Below are 17,480 nucleotides of genomic sequence, written 5' to 3'. Positions count from 1 at the left end.
ACATTTATATGCATTACTGGTTTTGCTTCTCTAGAGTACCCAGTCTAAGACAATTGGTACCAAGAGTGGAGTGCTGCTCTAACAGATACGTAAAATGTGGAAGCAGTTTTGAAACTGTGAATGGATAGAGGAGCAGCAGGGACAGAGGGCCAGTAGCAGTAGAGAACCAGCAGCAACAGCAGAGAACCAGCAGCAGCAGAACCAGGAGATCAACATGAGACAGCACTAGAGCCGACCCATGGAGCAAGAGAGCTGACTGCCCGTACACAAGAGGCTTTCTGGCAGAATGGGGTACCTCCAGGCACTTATCTGTGGAGCTACAGAGCTTTGGAACATTTGCCCAGCAGGGCAGATGCAGGCATGAGGCCTGAGGAGCTGAGAGGCCAAGAAATCAGGAAGCAGAAGCTGAGGAGACAACACAAGAAGCCAAGCTGCCTCAGTCTCAAAAGGTATGGCCATGACCTCGGGGGTTTCAAAGGGTGAAGCCATGGCCTCTGGTGTTTCTAAGGGTGGAGCTGCCACTCAAATGTATTAGTAGAATGGTGTGCCTAAAGCCAAGGGAGCAGAGTGGCTGTCCCAGTGGGCCTGGAAGGCAGAGCTGAAGCCCAGGGCCGAGGGGCCTCCACTCAGAATCTGGAGAGTGTGGCCAATACCTAGAGGCTGGAGGGCAGGGTTACTGTGTAAATTGTCTCAGAGAACAGAGAATTTATTTTCAAAGCTTTGAAGGCTAACGTAATGTGTTCTGCTGACTTGCTTGGTGCCTGTTATGCCTTTTTTCTCTCCAGTTTCTTCCATTTGTAATGGAAATGTCTTGCTTGTGCCTGTTCTGCCTTTGTACCTTCGGAAGCAAATAACTTGTATTCTAGATTTCACAGATTAAGAGAGAATTTTTGGATTTTGAACTTGGAGTTAAGACTTCTACTATGATATGATGGGGTGAATATGTTTTGCATGTTACAAGGATGTGATTTTGGGGGGCGTGGAAAGTCGTGGATTGAATTATGTCCCCCCAAAAATGTGTTTATCAATTGGGCTGGGCCCTGATTTCTGGTATTGTGTGATTTTCCTCTATATTGTAAATCCTACCTCAATGATGTTAATGAGGGAAGATAGGCTGCAGATGTGTGCCTGAGGCAGGACTCAACCTACAGGAATGGAATGCGTCTTGAGGCAATCTCTTGAGATATAAAAGGTAGATGCAAGTAGAGAGACGGGGGACCTCATACCACCAAGAAAGCAGTGCCAGAGTAGAGCACATCCCTTGGACCTGGGGTCCCTGCACCTGAGAAGCTCCCCAACCATGGGAAGACTGATGACAAGGTCCGTCCTCCAGAGCCAACAGAGAGAGAAAGCCTTCCCCTGGAGCAGACACCTTGAATTTGGACTTTTAGCCTACTTTACTGTGAGAGAATAGGCTTCTCTTTGTTAAAGCCATCCACTTGTGGTATCTCTGTTATAGCAGCACTAGACGACTAAGACATGCTGTAACAGAAATACCACAAGTGGATGGCTTTAACAAACAGAAGTTTATTCTCTCTCAGTCTAGTAGGCTAGAAGTCCAAATTCAAGGTGTCAGCTCCAGGGGAAGGCTTTCTCTGTTGGCTCTAGAGGAAGGTCTCAGTCATCAATCTTTCCCTGGACTAGGAGCTTCTTCACACAGGAACCCCTGATCCAAAACACATGCTCTGCTCCCAGGACTGCTTTCTTGGTAGTATGAGGTCCCCCCTCTCTGCTTGCTTCCCTTTCCTTTTATCTCTTGTAAGATAAAAGGTGGTGCAGGCCACACACCAGGGAAAGTCTCTTTACATTGGATCAGGGATGTGAACTTAGTAAGGGTGTTACAATCTCACCCTAATCCTCTAATCTTGCCTCATTAACCACAGGCAGAGATTAGGATTTATAACACATAGGAAAATTACAATCACAAAATGGAGGACAACCACACAACCCTGGGAATCATGACCTAACCAAGTTGACATATATTCTGGGGGGACACAACTCAATCCATGACAATGCATAAGTTCCCTATCCCAAACCCTATAACTGCCCTAAAATCCCCAACCTCAGAAAGCTTGATTTGAGACTTAGTCTCCGAGCTCCTTGTTTGACCAGCTTGCAAAAAGCCCACTTTCTCTCTCTCAACGGCCTGGTGTCTGTCAATTGACACCAGGTATCGCACCTGGCAGGATCCATTCCTATCAGGTTACAAATTCTGGTGACCCAGATGGGACCTTTATTCTGCTTCTAACAGGCCACCTAGCTCCTGGGAGCACCTCGGACACCAGGCACAACCACCTCCCATCGGCACACACCGGCTAATTTCTCTGGAAGGTGACAGTGGAATTGGCCTTCCCGGCCAGAGCTGCTCCCAGACCCACGGCAACCCACTTTCTTGAGATTGAGAAATGGACCTGGGTAAGGAACATAATCTGGTGAGCACTGTGCAAATGGTGCCACAAGTACCTAAGGGCTTCTAAGGGTGTGAGTGACTTAGGAGCCAGGAACAAGCCCAGAAAACTGCCATTTTTGTCAGAATCTGGGTGGTTGAGGGTCATGCCAGTGTGAGTCCATGAAAACTGCTGTTTCTGTCAGAATCAGGGTGGTTGAGGGTTACACTGCTTCAGTCATAAGAAACCTCGGTTACACTTTGGTCATTGTGGTTCTAGTACCCCTGCTTTTTCTGGTTTTAGCCTAGGTCCTGGTTTTTCTGGTTTCTAGTTGTTTTTTTTTTTTAGTTTCGGCCTAGGCTCGAGTATGGGGAACACACAAGATACACCAAAGTGTAGCCCCCTAGAATGCATCCTAACTAATTGGGATTTTTTTAGTTATGATCCTATGAAAAAAGATAGGATGAAGTTTTTCTGCAATGTTGTGTGGTCACAGTATCAGTTGGCTGATAGGGAACATTGGCTCCAAAATGGTTCCCTAAATTATACTACTATTCTCCAGTCAGATTTGTTTTGCACTTGGGAAGGTAAATGGAATGAGAAAATGTATGTTGATCCCTTTATGTCCTTGTATAACAACAAAAACATTCAAAAAAAAAATAAATAAAGCAATGTAAAATTATGGTTCAAACTGAGGTAAAGAGACAAAAGGTCTTTGATTTCCAGAAGATTATTTTCCCCTCTTCCTTTGCTATCAGCCCCAACCTTATATCTGCCAGAACAGTCTGGGCCAGCTGAGCCAACCTCAGAAATGGTTTTCCCACCACACATGTAAAGTGGTGGAACTTTTGGACGGGGAACTTCCCTACCCGAAACGGGGCAACAGGTAATAGGGCATTATCCACTAAGACAAGTTCCTACTGGACAGGAGGAAAATGGAACCCTGGAATTAGTCTGGGTACACACTCTGTTCTCTACATCTGATTTGTTCAATTGGAAAAACAATCTCCCTCCTTATCAAGAGGACCGAAAACTTACAGCAGATCTTTTTACTTCCATCTTTGTCACCCATCTCCCCACTTGGGCTGATTGTCAGGTACTCTTGAATACTCTTTTGAGCCTGGAGAAGCAGAGCTTAGTCTTGGGAAAAGCCAGGGAAGAAGAAGAGCAACCTCCATCAGACCAACAACCCTATTTAACAAGCTCCTAATTTATCAATACCTTCTTCTGAGCCTAATTGGGATCCTAATGATCCTCTGGGAAATGGCAGGCTCAACCATTTTCAGACTTGTCTTATTGCAGGGTTGAAAGTATGTGCTACAAAACAAAAAAAATTTAAATAAGATTTATGAGGTTCGTCAAGGACCATCTGAGGATCCATCTAGCTTCCTTGAAAGAATTTTTGCTCCATTCTGACAATGTGTAGATGTAGACCCAGAAAATGCAGAGAATGCAAAAATGATAAACATGGTATTTATTAGGCAAAGTGCCCCAGACATTAGGAAGAAGTTACAAAAAGCCGAGGAGAGCCTAGGTATGAGCCTAGCACAGCTAACTGAAATAGCCTTTAAAGTGTATACCAACAGAGACCGGGTCCAGGAAAAGAAAGAAACCCAGGAATTCAAACAGCAAGTAGGTTTCCTTGCGGCCGCTCTGATTTGGGGGCCTTTCGAACCAAGCCAACATAACCATCCACAGGGACAACTGCCCCGGGCGTTTTCAAGAAAACTCCCGCAACTCAGCCAAAGCCCAGCTGCCCCAGAGATGTTTCAATCTGCCCAGCCCAAAGATTCAGACTGACAAGGACCAGGGGCATCCACCCACTTCCAAGCTTCATCCACCAAGCCCCTAGTTACATTAAAAGTAGAAAATAACCTTGTAGATTTTCTTGTTGATATAGGAGTAACCTATTGTGTTTTGAATCACTTCAAAGGGTCACTTTCTCCCTGAACTACACAAGCAATTAAGGTAACCGAAAAAACTTCTACAAGACTCTTTCTATAGCCTACGGAATGCCAGATAGCAGAAACCTCCCCAGCTCATAGCTTCCTATACATGTTGGAATGTCCTATCCCACTGCTAGGATGTGATCTGCTATCAAAACTAAATTCTCAGATCAGCTTTCAAAAGGAAAACTGAGCCTGCAGGACCCACCTGAAAATGGATGGAAACTCCAGGTCTCCGTGTTAACTTTATCCCCTAGCCCTGAAATACCAGAAGAAATTATAAATGCTGTTATCCAACTAGTCTGGGCTAAAGGGGATCCAGGCCAAACTCAAAATGCAGATCCGGTCCAAGTAAAGCTTAAACCTGGAACCATACCCCCTCATCTTTAACAATACCCTATAAAGTTAGAAAGTAGGCTTGGTCTACACCCACAAATTAAAAGACTTCTACAAGCAGGGCTCATGTGCTGATGTAAATCTGCTTTCAACACCCCAATGCTCCCAGTAAAAAAGCCAAAAACAAGAGAATATCAGTTTATGCAGCACTTGCACACAGTCAATCAAGTAACTGAAGACTTGCACCCCATGGTTCCAAACACTTATAGTTTCTTAACCTCTCTGTCTCCAGGCGATGCCTGGTTTACTGTCCTAGACCTGAAGGATGCCTTCTTCTGCATTCCTTTAGCTTCCGAACCTCAGGAAATACTTGCCTTTGAATGGGAGGAACCATATTCAGGAGAAAAATAATATTTCTGGACTGTTCTTCCTCAGAGGTTCAAAACTACCCCCACCCTATTTGGAACGGCCCTGGCAAAAGATCTTTGGGGTCTACAGGCGGTTTGTGGTCTTCCTCTTCAATAGGTAGATGACCGCCTTGTCGATACTCCTACAAAAGAGGACCCAGATAAAAACACAATTCTAACTTTGAACTTTCTAGCCCAGGCTGGTTATCGAGTATGCACTGCCGAGGCTCAGATCTCACAACAAAAAGTAACTTACCTAGGTTTCCAGATTTCTCAAGGTCAACGGGCTCTGCTCCCAGGGTGGAAACAAGCAATCCTCCATATCTCTACCCCAGCCACCCAGAGACAACTTTGAGGCTTTCTAGGTATGGCTGGTTTTTGTATGATTTGGATCCCAAACTTTGGGTTAATAACAAAGCCTCTCTATGAAGCCACCGGAGGAAAGGACTCTGACCCTTTTGAATGGACAGACAAGCGTCAACAAGCCTTCTTGAAAATCAAGGAAAAGCTAGCCTCTGCCCAGCACTCGGACGTCCAGACCTCAGAAAGCCCTTCAGACTGTAGTACAAGAAATGGGGAGAGTCGCAGCACGGGTCTTAACCCAACAACTGAGTCCTTGGAAAAGTCCAGTAGCATATTTTTCTAAACTTCTGGATCCAGTCTGTCGGGGTGGCCAGCCGATCTTAGGGTGATAGCAGCGACTTGCCTCCTTTCAGCCAAAGCTGGAAAGTTTACCTTAGGTCAGCCTGAGACTGTGTTTGTGCCTCATGCAGTTTTCACCATACTGGAGCAGAAAGGCAGGCGCTGGCTCACAGCAGGCTGAATGGCCTGCTAACAAGCCCAGCTCCTGGACAATCCAGAGGTCACCCTCAAGGTAACTTCTACCCTGAACCCAGTCAGCCTGTTAACAACAAACCCTACAAGTGAGCCAGTCCATGACAGCCTCCAAATTATTGAAGAAGTCTACTCCAACAGGCTGCATTTGTCTGACTAGCTCATTTCAAATCCAGACCTAACCTCTACGCAGATGGAAGCAGCTTTATAGAAAATGGAACTCAAAAAGCAGGCTATGCAGTGGTAACCCAAACCAATGTCCTTGAAGCCTATCCTCTTCCACCTGGAACCTCAGCACAGAAAGCAGAGCTGATTGCTTTCATGTGAGCCCTCCAAATAGCTGCCGGTAAAACAACCAACTTTTACACAGATTTCAGATATGCCTTCTTAGTCCTGCATGACCACAGGGCCATTTGGAAAGAATGGAGCCATTTAAGATCAGCTCGGAAAGACATTAAGTATGCCACAGAAATTTTAGCCCTGCTTGAAGCTATGAAAATACCAACACATAGTTTCAGTCACGCATTGTCTGGGACATCAAAAGGAAACTTCCGCTACTGTCTCAGGCAGTGCTAAAGCAGACAAAGCCACCAGAGCTGCTGTTGAACAAACTGTGAATTCAAAGGCTAGTAGACAGCTAACTTTAATCCCTTCTTTACAACTTCTAGAAACAGCTCTAAATTACACTATTAGAGATCTCAAACAAATAGCTGAATAGAGAGCAGCAACAGATTTTCATAAATGGCCCTTATAAAAACAAAGAAAACATCAGAAGCTACAAAACAGCTCTTTAATAAAATCACTCCCAGGTTCAGCCTGCCTACAACAATCAGAAGAGACAATCTATCATACTTCGCCTCACAAATCACACAAGAAGTCTCTAGACTTTTAGAAATCAAATGGAAATTACACTCAACCTGGAGACCACAGTCAAGCAAAAAAGTTAAAAAGATAAATCACACGCTAAGAAACCAAACTGCCAAAATCTTTCAAGAAACAAAGATAACCTGGACCCAAGTTTTGCCCTTAGCCCTCTTAGGATATGGGTCATCCCCAGAAGCTGGATGTAATTGTGCCCTTTCAAAATTATGCATGGAAAACCATTTTCAAAAATAACTTACCTTTAACCAATACTCAGGTTTCTGTCACCAGGGAGCTTGCTCTCCAAAAATATTTGTTGTCGTTGTCTGCTGTTCTATCTCCTATTCACATGTTTGCTCTAGGCTGTCTGAAATATCCTGTTGATGCCCCACTTCACTCATTCCAGCCTGGTAACCAAGTTCTGCTGAAAACCTGGAAAGCTAAGCCCCTGGAATTCCGGTGGACTAGGCTGTACACTGTTCTTTTAACCACCCACTCTGCAACTAAACTCAAAAACATCAAAGCTTCGGTGCATCACAGTTGCCTCAAACCTGCACCATCCCCGGAAGATCCTCTGCAACAAGAACAAACTCAACAAAACAACTGGACCTGTAAGCCTGTGTAGGACTTAAAATATCTGTTAAAAAGTAAAAGTAAAAAACTCATGCCTAAACCTGTGCCCCTCCAACTGGGAGACCCTCCATCATGATTGTGCTCTTAATGTTTACATTGCCTTTACCATCTTGGCAATCATTGTGTTCTTCCTTCTCTTTCTACAGCAGCTAAAAACTTCATCTGATTGGTTGTCATAAATAACTTCCCTGTTTCCCACTTTTTGTTGGCTCTGGCTCCCTGTTACTCTGCTGATAATTCTTTTACTAACCTGTCTGTTTTTGCCCTGCCTCTTAAACTGTCTTACCATGTTCATTCAAAATCACCTAAAAGGTGTAAACATCATGATGCTTCAGCATCCGACTGCATTCCCCTTAACAAACCTCAGATCCTACATTGCACATGCTTACACCAGTCAGTAAGCTCAAAATTTCCGGGGGAGATGCCATTGAAATGTGCTTTTATAAGACTTAAAATTAATATATTTTATGTAATAGTTTGGACTTTTGTGGGTGTACTTGCAAGTATTTGGCATGTTAGAGCACTAATTCGGAAATCAGAACATGTTCCACTTTTGAAATTTAACTCCTCTTTATCACTGAATTACAAGAAAGAGTAATGACATAGAGTTCAAAGAAACTTGAATTATCTGAATTGCAAAACCTCCAACACAGAGAATTTCAGTTCAAAGGCATCAGAGGCAATGGGACAATCTTGTTTTATCTTGGTGAAATTTCGTCACATATAAAACTTGTTTATGTGTTATGAGTCTTAGTGGCCATATTCGAAAAACCTTAGCTAAAATCTGATTCTAATCCCCAGTCGAACAATCTGCTGATATACAAACTACCTCCTGAGCCTTGGTTTCCTTACCTATAAAATAAGAAAGCTGTACTAGGTAATCAAGGAGCTTTTTCTATCATAAATTTTCTATGCAATTTTGAGTTAAGAACTGGGCTGTTAATCAAAAAGTCAGCAGTTCAAATCTACCAGCTGCTCTGACCTATAGGGTCACTATGAGTCAGAATTGACTCGATGGCAATGGGTCTGGTTTTTCAGGTTTTAGAGGCAATCTTAGGCTGGGTTCTCTAGAGAAGCAAAACCAGTAAAGCGTATAAATATATATAAACAGAGATTTATATCAAGGAAATGGCTCATGAGATTGTAGAGGCTCCAATGTCCCAAGTCTGTGCATCAGGATAGAAGTTTCTCTCAATTCACACAGTCACAGGGGCTGGCAAACCCACGATTGGCAGGTTGGAGAGTGGGGCTCCTGCTCTCGGGCTGTGAAGATCCCCGAATTCCAAGATCTACAGATAAGCTGATAGCTCAAGTCCCAAGAACCAGAGGTCAGACAAACAGGAGGCTGCGCAGGATCCAGAGTGAGCAAAAAATCCAGAACATCTGCTTATATTTGGATCCAGGCCACATCCCCAAGGAAACTCCCTTTCAACTGATTGGCTACTCACAGCAGATTTAGTCATGGGAGTGATCACATATAAAACACTGAGGATCATGGTCCAGCCAAGATGACACACAATCTTAAGCTTCACAGAGAGCTTGCATTAGTTTGGGAAGAAATATTAGAGATGAAAGTTGCCATGTAGGGTTATTAAAGAGTTAATTTCTACCATATCTTGGTGTGCTTTATTAGACGCTTATTTCACACTTTTTCCAAAAAATTGTACATTTTCTATACATTATAGGAGTTTAGATTTATGACTACATTTCACCAAAAGGCACTAATTATCCCTATAAAATTTTGTGGGCTAAGATGTTTGATGCCCTTGAACAAACAGAGAGATCTATTTTAAAAATAAGTTCTTAGTAAGTTGACTTTTTAAAACATACTTAACAGACCTTCAAAATGCACTTTTTATTTTTTTCATCCATAATTATAAAACACTGGTTTGGAACTAAGCTCAGATTTTCCAGTGTGCTATACTGACCCTCTGGCCAAATCTCTTCTGATCAGATGAGCAATGCTACATTTATAATTTAGAAATTTGACATGAACCCTCAGAATCAGCATCTGCCTTTCTTTGCATTATTTGCAGCTGCTTTTTAAAATGTGTAAATTCTGTTTGCACTGCAGCCACTGATAGAATCTCAGTGACATTTTGGCACCGAATACACTTCGGTATTTATATAATATCAGTGGGGCTTCATATAACCCATTGGATAACAGATTAAAGAGACTTTTCTATGTACCCTAAGTGGTTTCAGTTAAAGATTACTGCCAAAGTTCAGGAATCGTATAAATGAGAGCTTGTTGCACCATGACGATACGAGTGCTGTCTCCAGGTAGGCATGCTACTTCGATGGCCATCAAAAACTGGAGGCATTTAAAGATCTTTAATGACATGTGAAAATACTGTTATACTCATGTATACTATGTAAAGACAAATAAAAAATAGGATATAACATTATTTATAGAATGACTGTGTGTACGCATGACATACAGGAAGCCCTCGACTTACAGTGTATTTGAGTTACAATGAACCACAGCACTTACGACTGTTTTGGGTTTTTTTGTACATTTTATCATTAGTAATATATACTACATAAAATAAAAAAAAATTTTTTTAATTTTGTGTAATACATACAATGTTAAAATATATCTATAACTTTATATGTAATCTTTCCAACCCCAAAAGACAAATAAAGATCACTTTTTAAAAAAATAAAAAAGCTCCAGGGGTCTGGGCCATCACCTACATAAAGATATATCTTCAAGATTGAAGACCCTGAAAACCAGAGGGGGTAATGTAACCAACAGGGTTAAACTATTCCCCCTCTGCCCAACACCCATCCCCCGACCTGTGAATTCCTGATAAGACATTTCTGTGTAATAACACAAGGTCATCTTACCTGTTTCCCTGCTCAAGGCCGCTTCACTACTCACTAACTGCCACCCCCCCGCCCCCGAATTGCAGCTTATTAGCTGCAAACCTGGCCTTAGAAAAACTTCATGTGTCATAGCCCCCAGCTGTCATATTGCAACCCATCTGTACCCCTATACGTGTTAATTAGTTCCTAAAATTGCCCACCTACTCTCAGAAATTCTTATGAATTATGCATAAGTTCCCTATCCCAAACCCTATAACTACCCTAAAATCCCCAACCTCAGGGAGCTTGATTTGAGATTTAGTCTCCAAGCTCCTTGCTTGACTGGTTTGCAACAAAGTCCACTTTCTGTTTCTCAAAGGCCTGGTATCTCTCAATTGACTCAAGGGGTCACAAAGGGCAGGACCCATTCCCATCGGATTACAGCCACAAGGATCCAAAACATCCACAGATTGAAGAGCAGCTAGACAGAGAGAAGGATCTGCGAGAGGCTTCAGCGCCATGTCCCAGAACAGTCTTTCCAGTGCCTTGGTGACAGGCACGAACCATGGCCTTGGGCTGTAGCTGGTGCCGCAACTGCTGGCACTGTCCCAGCCTCCCAAGCTGGTTTCTGCCACAGGCCGGAACCCCAGTGGGCCCCAAGCACAGGTAAGGGGCTTCCAGGGCCAAGCTGAGTGTGAGGTGGGGAAAAGGTTTGTGAGGTCCAGGGTCACCCTTGCACCCTCTCCCCCAGAGCCTCCGAGATCTGGCAGAACAGGAACCAAACCTGCGGATCCTTCGCCTTGGTGAGGGCACAACCAGCCATGGGCTATTTATCTCCCTGCTTTCAGGATTCTCTACCCTGCCAACTCCCCCCACCCCACTAGGTCCCCACCCTGATTCACATTTGTCACAGGATCTGCTTTCAACTGACTTCTACATGGGCATGGTCTAGACCCGTTCTGAAACTCACCCAACTGACCTTCCTTTGGAGAGGCTCCCCATACCCACTGTGAATACTCATAGGTCTGAATGTCTACCCTACTATCCACAGGTCAAAAATCTCTCATCTCTGCTCAGCTGATCGTGAGGATGGCATGGCGAAAAGACAGACCTCTTAGACAGAGTTCCCACACACAAAGCCTCAGTCTTTAGTCCATGGACAGTAGGAGGTTTAATGTGTTATGATGAGGAGGGGGATGGGCCATCAAACTAGAAGCAGAAACCCAGAGAATGAGGGTAGGGGGATGAGGCAAAGATCTGATGCCAGCTCTGCCTTTTCCCCAAAGACATCACAGGCCCCACATCCATCCAGCTAGCTGAATGTTAGGTGCTGGCCAACAACGCTGGGCTGGTGAAACTCATCACTGGATACAGATACTGCATCCTACATGCACTTGTTATACTCGACAACCCTTGCGGGGCTTCTTGGCCAGGTAAGCCCCTACCGCCACCTGCTGGCCAAGATTAGATCCTGCCCTTCAGCTGATTCCCTGTGATCTCAGGGTTCTGGAACAGGGAACCAGAAATGAGTAGACCAGGTTGGAGAACAGGTCTGGTTCCAATAGACCTGATGCCTGCTCCCAAGTCAGATCATGTAGCCTTTCTTGTGGAATGGAAATATAATGAGCTTGTTGTCAGGTTTGGAATCTCTTGATAGTGCAAAGAGTTAATACTCTCAGGTGCTGACCCAAAGGTTAAAGGTTCAAATCCATCCAGAGACCCCTCAGAAGAAAGGCCCAATGATCCACTTACTTAAAAAAATCAACCTTTAAAAATCCTGTGAAGCACAGTTCTACTCTGACACACATAGGGGTCACTATGAGACAGAATCAACTCAACAGCCACTGACAGATGGCTGTCAGGTTTAGATTTGTCAAGAATGAAATGCTGAGGCCTTGAACCTTCTTACTTGCACAGCTCTCCCCACATCACATCTTGCAGGTCATTGGCTCACTGCTGAGGAAGGCTGCCTGCACCCACCCCCAGAAGGAACTGAGCTGGCCAAGAGCTGTCATCATCAACGTTTCCAGTGCTACAGGTTTCATCGCACAATTATGGAAGTGGGAACTTGGGAAAGTTGTGTCTTACAGCTGTAGGAAGGTGAGAAGAGAGTGCCTGGGACTTCAGCTGAATTTGGAGCATCCTTGACTCTGCCATAGCCCTTGTAACTCATCCCTTTCCCAGGCTGCTCTGAACATGCCGACCTGGCGCCAAGCTCTGGCCTATGCCGAGGAAGGCATCCTGTGTGCAGGTATCAGCCCTGGCTGGGTGCACACAGACATGGGCTCTTCCACTTTGCACATTGTGAGTGTCAGTTCCCCCAACCCCCAAAGTTATGGCCCTGCTGGCACCTGGGAACAGGGCAACAGAGTAGGACTCTCAGGAGAGCTTGGCAGAGATGTCAGGTCAAATGAAGCAACATTCTTTCAGGCTATCAGCAGCAGGAGGGACATATGTTGTCATTAGGTGTGTTGCCCAAGATAGTTGCCTAGCAGGAAGGTTGAGTGCACAGGTCTATGCTGTTCCTGGGAGTCCACCAGCCAAGAAAAGGGCAATAGTGCATCTTAGGAAGTGGGTGCTAGAGAATGAGAGGTTGGGGTAAGAGGGGTGTGCTCCAGAAGAGGTGGTGGATTAGAGAGGGAGCAGATGGATTACATGGGAATCCTTTGGTGTGTGTTCACATGAGTGTCATTTTTTGGCCATGAAGATAGGGGTCCTGCCTCTTCTGGCCACCTCCCTGACTTTGGTTCAGCCTCACATGTCCAGTTGTAGGTAGTCTGGGTCAGGTGAATTCAGCTGGGCCACGGGGGTTGTGTGTTCTGCAGCCCCCACTGACGGTGACAGAGTCCATCCAGGGTGTCCTGAAGGTGTTGTCACAGCTCACAGAGAAGGAGACAGGGGCCTTCCTGGACTGGGAGGGTCACATCGTTCCCTGGTCAGCATCCCTGAGGAGTGGACAGACCATGGGATTCCCAAGAGACTGACATCTTTCTGTTCCATCCCCAATGCTCACATGGGTCCCTGTACCCTTTCCCTTCAAGGCCTAGTAAGCCCCTCAGTGTGTGCACTAGACCTTGGCACACAGTAGGGGCTCAATAAAGATTTTGTGTATGAAGAAATGATCTCTATCTTCTCACTGGTTTCCAAGGACCTATTTGTAGTTTGCCAGGGGCTAAGTGTCAGTGTTAAAACATAAGCAGCTGGGTCCCAACCCAAGAGTTTATGATTCAGTTTGTCTAGGCAGGGTCAAGAACTTACATCCCCAACAAGATCTACGTGAGGCAGCCCTCACCTCTTCGTGACTCTCTGATGGGCTCTGCAGTGGCCCCAGTGGCTGGGGCCTTTCTGGGCCCACTCTCAAGGATGGCCCAAAGTGTGAGCAATTAACACCCCCTGAACCACCTACACAAAGAAGAGTTGGTGTGTGTCTCCCCCAGCTTACTCCTGCCTCACATTCAATAGCTCTGAGGTATTTGTTCTGCAGTTTCGCAGAATCCTCACCCCCACCCTGGGATTACCAGCCAGTTATCCAAAGTGGAAGCTTTTTCAATAACACACTTTACACTGCTGCCTTCCCTCCCTATAACATTTCTACATTATCCTACTCTTGCTTCTGGTACCAGAAAATAAATGACCTGTGCTGCAATGTTTGTCTCAAGGTCATCTTCACGGGAAACCCAAACTAAAACAACTCTGCCTCTTATTTGAGTATGACTAGCGTCAGGTTCCGACTCATAGTGATCCTATAGGACAGAGTAGAACTGCCCCATAGAGCTTCCAAGGAGTGGCTGGTGGATTCCAAATGTCAACTTTTTGGTTAGCAACAGAACTCTTATCCACTGCAACACCAGGGCTCCTATAGGGTCACTATAAGATGGAATAGACAGCAGTTGGTTTTGTTTTGGGGGGATTTTTTTAGGGTCATCTTCAAGGGGCTGTGGTGGTGCAGTGGTTAAAGCATTTGGCTCCTAACCTAAAGGTCGGCGGTTCAAACCCACCAGCGGCTCCATGGGTTAGAGGTGGCAGCCTGCTTCCATAAAGGTTACAGCCCTATGTAAACCCTATGGGGCAGTTCTCCTCTGTCCCGTAGCGTAACTATAACTCAGAATAGACTCAAAGCCAGTGAGTAAGGTAAGTAGGGTCAGGTTCATACCATTGTTCAAGGACTCCATTGGTTCTTCTGTATATTAAGGACACGTCCACCACACTCTTCTATCTGTCAAAAGACAAAGAGGTTTTCTGAACCCTTGGCATGACACAGAATGCTTAACACACAGCATGTTTTTAAAACGCATAATTTCATGAATTGTGACATAAGTATACCCGTTGCCACTGAGTTGATTCCAACTCATGGCTACCCTATAGGACTGCCCCAGAGGGTTTCCAAGGCTGTAATCTTTACAGAAGCAGACTGCCACATTTTTCTCCAGAGGATTGACTGATGAATTTGAATCGCCAACCTTTTGGTTAGCAGCCAAGCGCTTAAACACTGCACTATCAGGGCTCCTTTGACATAGGTATAAACCAAAAAAAAAAAAAAAAAAAACAACCAAGCCCAGTGCCGTCGAGTCAATTCCGACTCATAGCGACCCTATAGGACAGAGTAGAATTGCCCCATAGAGTTCCCAAGGAGCGCCTGGTGGATTCAAACTGCCGATCCTTTGGTTAGCAGCTGTAGCACTTAACCACTACGCCACCAGGATTTGTTGACATAGGTATACGTCTGTAAAATCATCATCGTATTCAGGGTAATAAACATATCTATCACCTCCAACAGCTTTTCCTGCATCTTTCTCATCTAATGCTCCTAGCCCTCACCCCTGCCCAGGCAACCACTGATCTCCTTTCTGTCACTATAGTCAGCATTTTCCACAATTTATATAAATGCAATCACATAGTATGTTCTCAGTGTTATCTGGCTTCTTCATTCAGCATAACGATTTTGAGATTCCTCTAAGTTCTGTATCTCAATAATTCTTTTATTTTTATTGCTGAGCATTATTCCATTGTATGGATATTCCACAGTTTATCTCTTCACCTGTCCATGGACATTTGAGCTGTTGCTGGTTTTAAATTATTACAAATAATTCATGGACAAGCCTTTGTATGGACATAGGACGTCATTTATCTTGGGTTAATACCCAGTAGTGGGAAGACTGGGTTTTGTGATAGACTTATGTTTAACTTTTTAAGAAACTACCCAACTTTTTTCCAAAGTAATTGAACCGTATTACTTTTCACCAGGATTGTATGAGAGGTCTAGCTCTTCTACATGCTTGCCAGCAACTAGTTTAGTGAGGCTTTTTAATTTTAGCTATTCTGGTTAGTGTACAGTCATATCTCACTGTTGTTTTAAAATATATTTCCTTAATGACTAATGCTGTTGAACATCTTTTAATGTGCTTATTTACCACCCATATATCCTCTTGGGTGAAATGTCTATTGAAACTTTTGCCTGTTAGTTTATTATGTTATTTGTTTTCTTATTCTTGAATTTTGACAGGTCTTTATATATTCTGGAAACCCTGGTGGCATCGTGGTTAAGAGCTACGATCGCTAATCAAGGGTCTGCAGTTCGAATCCACCAGGCACTCCTTGGAAACCCTATGGAGCAGCTCTACTCTGTCCTATAGGGTCACTATGAGTCAGAATCGACTCGATGGCAACAGGTTTTATTTTTTTGGTTGGTTTATATATTCTAGGTACAAACCTCTTATTAGAAATATGATTTTCAAATCTTTTCTCTCTGCTGCTTGTTTTTTTTTCATTCTCTTCACAAAGACTTTTGAAGACTGGAAAATTTTAACTTTGATGAGTCTAGTTTATCTAAGAAGGCTTTGCCTAACGCGAGGTCACAAAGATTTTCTCCTAGGCTTATTTCTAGAATTTTAGATTTTACATTTAGGTCTATAGTACATTTTGAGTTAAATTTTGTATATGGTGCCACGTATGGATCAATGTTCAACTTTTTATATATGAAAATCCAGTTATTCCAGTACCATTTGTTGAAAAAACTATGTTTTCTCCATTTATTCACCTTTATATTTTGGTAAAAAAAAAAATCAATTGTCCATGTTACGCGGCTTTATTTCTAGACTCACTACTCTGTTCTACTGATCCATTTTTTTAACTCGGCACTAATACCACCCTGTCTTAATAACAGGTCGCTATGAGTTGGAATCGACTCGACGACACTGGGCTTGGGGTTGGGTCTTAACAACTGTGGCTTTTTGATAAGCCTTAAAATCAGGAAATAAGTCTTCCAACTTTTTTCTCCTTTATAAAAAATGTTTTGGCTATTCTAGGTCTTTTGCATATTCAAGTGAGTTTTAGAATAAGCTTGTGCATTTCTACAAAACAACTTGCTTTAGGGACTTTTTTGTTTTGTTTTGTATTGTATTGTGTTCTTTTGCGTTAGTCTGCGACACTATGACACAGGTTCTCTTAAACTTTAAATACCTTCCTACTACCGGGAAGTTTGTCTTTATGATAGAGTCCAAACTGCTGACATTTGGAAACAAGTCACATAATCAGGGTTCTATTTTCACAATAGTATTTTTACATAATCACTTTTTTCCAAATAGCTTGCCGGGATCATGGTTGGGATTACATTGAATCTGTAGAAAAAATTGAGGAAAAAAAAACCATTTTAAGACCATTAAAACTTCCAGCCCATGAAAATTGTATATCATCATTTAATGTGGGTTTTTTTTGTAAATTTCTCTCAGGAATTTTTTTTTTATATTTAATGTACAGATCTTCCACAACTCTTATCAGATTTATGCCAAAGTAGGTCATTTTTTTTTAATGTGGCTTTTTTTTTTTAATTTCAAGTTCTGATCATTCATTGCTAGTATATTGAAACTCAACTGATATTTGTATATTGATCTTATATGACCCAGAAGGCATTGGCTACAGGTTGGCTCTCCTCACAACCCTGGAAGGTTGAAGTCCCTGAGTGGTGCAAACTACTAGGCACTCAACTACTAGCCAAAAGGTTGACAGTTCAAATCTGTCACCTCAGAAGACAGACTTGGTGATCTGCTTTCAAAAGGTCGCAGCTTTGAAAACCCTACAGAGCAGTTCTGCTCTGCACACTTGAGGTTGCCGTGGTTCAGAATCAACTCGACAACAACTAACAACAACCTGGGAGGTTGAATCTCAGCCTGGAGTTTCAACGGTGAGTCTTGTTAATGGTGCACATGATCGCAGGGTTCCTCACTGGATGCACGGATTTATTCTATTACTTTTTTGTAGATTCCATTGGC

The 17,480-nt window shown here is 43.5% G+C and overlaps 1 protein-coding gene across 10 annotated transcripts in view; it reads right to left on the bottom strand.

Moving 5' to 3' along the window:
• Positions 1–17,480, bottom strand: part of AGRP (agouti related neuropeptide) — a 155,546-nt gene that overhangs the window by 87,670 nt on the left and 50,396 nt on the right. For 6 of the 10 annotated variants that reach the window (XR_010318868.1, XR_010318873.1, XR_010318870.1 and 3 more), the window contains 2 exons: positions 14,366–14,428; positions 7,032–13,157 (listed from right to left, as the gene is read on the bottom strand). The gene's annotated coding sequence lies outside the window, so the exon portion shown is untranslated. The remainder of the gene's footprint in view (positions 1–7,031; positions 13,158–14,365; positions 14,429–17,480) is intronic. The other 4 variants (XR_010318869.1, XR_010318874.1, XR_010318871.1 and 1 more) reach the window with 2 other exon arrangements.

The sequence above is a fragment of the Loxodonta africana genome, chromosome 21 (genome assembly GCF_030014295.1).
Source record: "Loxodonta africana isolate mLoxAfr1 chromosome 21, mLoxAfr1.hap2, whole genome shotgun sequence".
Lineage (NCBI taxonomy): Eukaryota > Metazoa > Chordata > Mammalia > Proboscidea > Elephantidae > Loxodonta > Loxodonta africana.
Note: the sequence above shows the minus strand (reverse complement) of the source record. Positions and strands in the feature narration are given on the sequence as shown.